The following is a 7,771-nucleotide window of genomic DNA, read 5'->3' on the forward strand; positions in this document are numbered from 1 at the left end:
TATATTACATAGGCAAGAAATGAGCAATTGTGATAATACATGGGCAATCATGATAATACATAGGTAGGAAATGAGCAATTGTGATAATACATAGGTAGGAAATGAGCAATAATACATGTACAGTCATGACAATACATTGGCAATCATGATAATACATTAGCCACGAATGGGCAGTTGTAAAATTACACCAAAAATCATGATAATTTATAGGCAACACATGGGCAACAAATAGGCAATCAAGATAATACATGGGGAAGAAACGAGCAATTGTGATGGTATATGGGCAATCATGATAATGCATAGGCAACACATGGGCAATCAAGATAATATATAGGCAAGAAATGAACAATTGTGATAATACATGGGCAGTCATTATAATGCATAGGCAACACATAGGCAATCATGATAATGCATAGGCAACACATGGGCAATCATGATATTACATAGGTAGGAAATGAGCAATAATACATGTACAGTCGTGATAATACATTATAATCATAATAATCATATTATAATCATAATAATCATGATAATACATTATCCACGAATGGGCAATTGTAATAATACATGGGAAATCATGATAATACACAGGCAACACATGGGCAACAAATAGGCACTCAAGATAATACATGGGGAAGAAATGAGCAATTGTGATAATGCATGGGCCACAAATGGGCAATTATAATGGGCACAGGAAACAGACAATCCAATATGCAAGAAAGAAATGGGCAACCTGGATAATACATGGGCAACAAATGGGCATTTGTGGTAATCAGGTAAAAAGGATAATACATAGGCAAGAAATAAGCAATCGTGATAACACAGAGAAACACATGGGCAATGGTGACAGTAGGAGGGCAATACTAGAGTACATGGGAAACAAATGAGCTTTTTTTACAATACATTGGCAATATGCACAAGCAATAAATGGGTAATTGTGACAATCCAAGGGCAATAAGCATTTCAATAAGATAGCAAGAACTGGCATTCATTACCCCACATGATCAGCAAATGGCAATTGTGACAACATAGAGGAACGAAATGATAAATGTGGGCAATAGGTGGGCAACTAACAGGTGCTACAATGGGAAACTAGTAGGCATTACAATACACTGGAAAGGATGGGCAATATTGAAGACACATGGGCAACACATGGGCAATCTTTTCCACCCAGTACTTGTTATGATTAGAAATGTTATACTTTGGCAACACATGGGCATTCAATAAAACGCCCTAATAATGCATTTCCTGCAGACCAGGGACTGTAAAAAGGTCTTTAGGTTCATAGGTGACATAACCGAGTAATATTTTACTCCCGTCATAGTTTACATGACCTTTAGCCCTAGCTGTGAAGAATTGCGTGAAGTATCTGAGACACGCTTAATCTTAATAAAGGGCAACTCTAACCAAACAGCAAATCATACAAAAAGAGACAGTGAACGGCTGGAACGTGCAATTCTGCATTCTACACATGGGTATTACTCCATAAGGATGATGGGGAAGGGTTTATTACATTTTCTAGCGGGGTTAATGACACCTCTAGGGACAGATTTGGGGGCTGGGCCTGTAAAAGGGGTGGGGCTATGAGAAGAACGGTAGAGTGCCACTCATAGGGTTAATCTATCATACAGCAGAGAGACAGCGGATTGCACAGCGGCAGATGCCCAAAATAAGAACATTTTTTGGAAAATCCATATAAATTTATTTTTCAAGGAATTCCCCTTTATCTTTACTTATAAAAAATGCATGGCGAAGCGCGGCATGCGATGAGTGGCGGTAATAGTGCACATAATCGGTAGCGGGCAGCAGGCAGCCCTCCAGAATGTTACTTTCACATCTAATGCAATTTTAAATACGCCGCACCAATTCCCCGGGGGGACCGGCTACGCCGGAGTTTTCTGGGTCATCATGGATTCAGAATCCCCCCTCCACCTTCCCCGAAGGCAGGACGCTTCATATTCAGTGCGGAAAATCGGTGCGTTCACCAAGGCGCCCGTCATGAGGATGAGTTAGCATCTTTTAGAGAAGATTTATATTGGTTCCGCTCACAATGCTTGGAAAAGAACCCGCTCAGTGTATTTATAAACTCTTATTTTTGGGTTTATTGCAGGGACTGGCAGCTGCTAGATTCCACCTATGATTGACATCGCCAGCACCATCTTGCCATAAGAATTCTTTCACTTTTTTGGTTGTCACCATTGACCAACATGGCGTGAAGCGTGTCAGTACAGTGGGGCGTTGTGTTGTTATTCACCCCCGCGCTGACCCTCATCGGCCCACGCAATCTGTGTTGACAAACCCGCAGCACTGCAAAAGTGTAAAACAGGATTTCCTGCATTCAGGGTTGCACAGGTGAGACGGGGAAGGGGGTGTGGCCCCGGCACCATGCGGCAAAAACTTTGTTTACCTGTCACTAATGCGACCCATCACACAATAACCGTGTGAACATTCCCCCGAGGCGCTGAATGTGAATCCTACCTATGACCTGCTGCCCGAGGGTGAACGATGTACTAATGAATTGTCAAAACTGGTCTGACACGGAATTTTCCACAACCGAGCGAGACACGGACTGCCACAGATCAACATTACTATTAGACATGTATATAGCGCTCAACCAGGGGGGGGGCAAACTTTTTCACTCACAAAGGGGCCACAATGGTTGTCACTGAACGAGACCTCATGATGGCATAACCCCGCTCACGCCCCCAGCCTGCGAGTGTGCAAGTTGTTAATCCGGCCCGTTTGGTGGCCCGCGGCTCTGGCCCGGTGCTGCCCCCCAGCGGGGACCTTCTTCTAACCACGCTCAGGGGGACACTGGCCAGAGCCGCAGACCATCAAACGGGCCGGATTAACAAGCCTAATGGGCCGTACATGGCCCACGGGCCATAGTTTGCCCATGCCTGTGCAAAAACTTTACCATAGCGCTGTTTACTGATCATATTAGTCTCTGTAGAGAGGAGCTGACACTCTAATGTCCCCCCACAGTCACACACTAATATTATACATTTATATAGCTCTGACATATACCGCAGTGCTGTACAGAGAACACTGAGCCAGTCCCATCAGTCTCTGTACAGTATTATACATTTATATAGCTCTGACATATATCATAGTGCTGTACAGAGAACACTGAGCCAGTCCCATCAGTCTCTGTACAGAGGAGCTGACACTCTAATGTCTCCCTACAGTCATACACTAATATTATACATTTATATAGCTCTGACATATACCATAGCGCTGTACCTGGGCACACAGCTGGTGACAGGTCCTGTCCGGTTGACACATCTCCCCCTCCCCCTCTCACTGTCATTGATGTTTTACTGCACGGAATGTGAACTTTGCACATATCTGATAGGTGGAGGTTCAGATCACCTGACTAAAAATGCTGCTGGTTGCACTATAGACAGAAGAACTCCGCTAATCAGCATTGATACGGAAAATGGAAGTCTGACGAATATCGATACAATAATATAAAAATTAATATAAAAAAAAATATCCTTGCATATAACTGTAAACTTCTCTTTCTATATAGAAGTCTTTATGTGTGGGGGATCCAGGGGAAGGTAAAAAAACATTATAAAGTATAGATCAATTCACTTCAATGGGGAAAATATTCCTTCCTGATTCCATGATTGGATGTTCCCTGGATCAGCAGTCTCTGTTATCTTTACTTTAATCCCCAGTTATATTCTGCGCTTCTAGAAATCATCCAGCTTTTCCTTAAAGCAATCTATAGAACTTGCTGAAACTTCTCTTCCTCTCTTTCTCTCTCTTCTCTCTCCCTCTCTCTCTCCCCTCTCTCCCGCTCTCTCTCTCCCCACTTCTCCCTCTCTCTCTCGTCCTACATATAATAGGTGCAGGGAGTCATGGCATGGTGTAGGGTTACCATACATTTTAGTTTTGTAGTTCAGCCTGCAAGGTGGATCAGGCTGCCATGTAGAATGAATGAATGCAGCACTGCACGTATCACCCATTATGGTATGGTTGTTGTACCAATGTGCCAGACTCCATACATAGCACATTATTATTATATAGCGCCAACATATTACGTAGCGCTGTACAATAAATAGAGATATCTGTACATGTGTTGTGTGTAGAGATGAACCCCCTCCCCCTTTACAGAATAATCTAATCACTCTGATCAGCCAACCAGAGCCAGGCTTATTTTCCAGGCAGCAATCTGATTGGCCGTCTTCAGCGCTCCATGTAACGAGCTTCTAATAAAGAGCAGATTTCCAGCCTCGGGTGAATCATAAAACCAATCTTCTCTCCACTGGGTTCTGCTGCTCAGCGGAGGTTAAATGAGCTTGTGAACAATTTTTTTTGACATTCTGCTGGAACAAAAATAAAACATCCGGAGCAAAAATGGAGGCGACTGCTAAAAAAAGAGAATGAGGGCGGGGTTGGATAAAGTTGGAGGAATTTGTGGTTCTCAGCCCTGGTGGGATTTCGCTTTAGAAAACAAAATGTTTTTTTTGTGTGCAATGGAGGCTTTGTACACCACGCACATTAAATGAGTTCAAGCGAATGAATCCGAGAATAAAAATATTGCGGCTTCTCATCCTTAGATACGGCGGCTGCATTCATTTTCTTTTTTAGGCTTTTTGTTTTGCTCTGATCCTGCCAGTAACACACTTCCTGTCCCAGTGACAACGCTTCCTGTAATGTGCCTATTGAATAAAAGCGTTGTCACCCTGGAATAAAGACTGTGTGTGTAGCCGGATTTCCAGAAAGAAAGAAGAATGAACATCTAATCGCACTCGGCATCTACGGCAATTTGTTGTCACTGGCTTGGTGTTTCTAACGCCCATAAGCATCGGATAAATGGTGCGGGCAGGCGGTCGGCGTTTATTTATCATGCCCAGTTGTCTCCTCCATAGACTTCTATGGGACGGTCTCTGGGCTCAGGATATCCTCATAGAAGTCTATGGGACTGCAATGCACCAATGGATTCATATGATAATTCCCCTTCCAAAATCATCACCATTTACTGCTACAGATTCAATTATTGATCCAAGTGCCAATGGTAGCTCAGTGGTTAGCACTCGGTGGTTAGCACTCTCTAGCAATGGGGTCCCAGGTTCAAATCTTGGCCAGGACACTATCTGCATGGAGTTTGTATGTGATTGCTTCGAACATTCCGGCTTCTTCCCACATCCCAAAAACATGCAGGTAGGTCCATTGGCTTCTCCCAAAAGATTTTCCTTAGACCTTGCTACTGATAGTGAGACATTAGATTGTGAGCTCCTCTGAGGGACAGTTAGTGCCATGACTATGGGCTCTGTACAACGCTGTGGAATATGTTGGCGCTATATAAGATAATATTAATAAGGAGGAGGAGTAATACCCCTCAGTACCCCCATTTCCCATGAACTGGTCACCCAGAGATACAATATGAAGGGTCGGTGACTTACCTTTAGGTCGCCACCAATGATTTCCACCTTTGCTCCGCACTTTCGGTTAACAATCAGATCCAGCGTATTTTACGAGGAGCTTTTCCGGCTCGCTACCATTCCCAAATCTTCCCTACCGAACACCTGTATGGCGATACGTCTGTGGAGTGCACAAGTCTGGGAGAAAGATTACCCAGAGTTCCCTGGAATGAAGCCAAACTCGCTGGTTGGGTACAGAACACGCTGTACCTGTTTTCTTATGTAATCCTGTGCCCCGCCCACCCCCAGCTGTTCACCTGCGAGGTCACCACCGCTAAGCAAACACAACCTGGCCGGCACAGAGAATTGTGGGAAATGTAGTCTTGGGGAAAAAAAGAGATGTCTTGTGCAGGCTTGGTCACTTTAAGGAATTTCCCCCCCTTAAAGGATGCTTCCACCTGATGATGTAGCCCCAGTAAAACAGCCAGTTTGTCCTGTAGGGCCCATTCACACTGAAGTATTACAGTGCATTTCAATTGCTGCAATAAATAAAATAAAAATGTGATCCTTTCTATAGAAATTATTATTATTATTATTATTTTTATTAATATTATTGTTGTTATTATTATTATTATTAATAATAATAAACAGGATATATATAGCGCCAACATATTACGCAGCGCTGTACATTAAATAGGGGATGCAAATGACAGACAGATACAGACAGTGAGACAGGAGGGGACCCTGCCCCGAAGAGCTTACAATCTAGGAGGTGGGGGAAGTATCACACAATAGGAGGAGGATATGGAATGGTGGGAAGTAGTGAGGGTTTAGGAGACAGATGGGGTCCATCAATGATTCCTGCTTTTATATTTCAGTACTCAATCCAGGAAAGAATCTACAAATGTATTTGCAGCAATCACCGTTCCTTGTTCAGAGCTAACAAATTGCTTCATTAATCCCAATTTATGTGTAGTGGGGGGAGAATGATTTATTGTCAGCCATTGATGGTAATGATGTCGCTGCACCTTTTTCATGTTTTCCCTTGGAGGCCATGTCACTTTTTCCAGTGATCCGGCTTTGCTCTTCTATCCCACAAGCAGATAAAACACGGGGGCTTTGTGTATTCACTTTGCTGTCCAAGTAAGAAGTTCACCGTTTTTATATCAATACATATGGACCATTGGAGTTCATGTAGCAAAGCTTTTGTAAGACCATTTTGATATTTTTATATTCTTCTTTAAGTTTTGTTGAGTGACCAATTGGAATTGATGTATAGCAGTTGTCATTATGCAGTAAGACAGATTTCAAACTTCGAGTGGAACTGTCTATGTAAAGCGGCCAGTCTTCTGCTCGGTATTCTGGTCCTCCCATATGGGCTAGTAGTCCAGGGATGTTACAACACAAAGCCTCCATCTTCACTGAAATATGGTCGGAGTGTCACCTCTCTTGTCCTATAAACCGTTATTTTAACTTCCGGTCTAAGAAAGTTCTTTTCTTTTTGCCTGGATGATAAAAGTTCAGATGCTTGTTGTGACTGACTTAGGACTCATAATAAATCATTGAGCTCTTCTTGGGAGAACTGCTTGTTTGATGAAACATATTCACTTCATATTCACTGCCACTGCTAACTCCTGGAATACACTCCAAACTCCATATTCACCACAAATGTAGCAAAATACATTATGGTCATTGAAACAACTTCTTCTTGAAGAACTCATATTTCTGTAACAAAAAGAAAATGTATGAATAAAAGGAAGGCAAATAAAGTTTCATGAAAATACTGCTACATTTATAATATAAAATATAAAACATTGGTGTCTAGATGGTATTATTGTCCTGTGGATCTGCATAGAATCTCTCCCACACTTGGATCGCTGTTGGCGATGCCGGTCGCATTGGGGGACAATGCTTCATATTTGGTGGGAATGCTCAAAGATATATCGTTTCTGGGATGCGATTATTCAGATATTCAATGACTGCTCCGGCTCTACCGTACCCAACCCCCCTAATATGGCTCTTTTATCTATGATCCCGGGCTCGCTTAAAGTATTAAAAGAGGTGCCCTACGGCACTTTCTTACCGCAGCTAGAGTTCTTATCCCGAGATTGTGGAGGCAGCCTGTTGCTCCTTCTTTAGCTGATTGGGTATCCGAACTTGAAAAAATCCGCCATATGGAAATGTTAGTGGCGGAAGATGATGATAGAATGGAACAATTTAAAATAGCTTGGTCCACGTGGGATTGGTTTAAAGAATCTCCCCGACTCCAAATGTACTTATCTTAATGTTCTCGTATATTTGTTAGGGCACTATCTTTGTACTAAGGGTTTTTCCATACTTTCTCCAACCTTGTGTGGTGTACATTCTCTTTTCCCCTTCCCTTCCCAATCCCCCTCCTT

General features: G+C 42.7%; 1 protein-coding gene across 1 annotated transcript in view; it reads right to left on the reverse strand.

Annotated features, from left to right (window-relative positions):
• Nucleotides 1-5,608, reverse strand: part of NR1I3 (nuclear receptor subfamily 1 group I member 3) — a 15,553-nt gene extending 9,945 nt beyond the window's left edge. Inside the window, exon 1 of the mRNA XM_072427420.1 lies at nt 5,415-5,608. The gene's annotated coding sequence lies outside the window, so the exon portion shown is untranslated. The remainder of the gene's footprint in view (nt 1-5,414) is intronic.
• Nucleotides 5,609-7,771: the final 2,163 nt, after the last annotated feature.

This window comes from Pyxicephalus adspersus, chromosome 12 (genome assembly GCF_032062135.1).
Source record: "Pyxicephalus adspersus chromosome 12, UCB_Pads_2.0, whole genome shotgun sequence".
In the NCBI taxonomy this organism is placed as follows: Eukaryota; Metazoa; Chordata; class Amphibia; order Anura; family Pyxicephalidae; genus Pyxicephalus; species Pyxicephalus adspersus.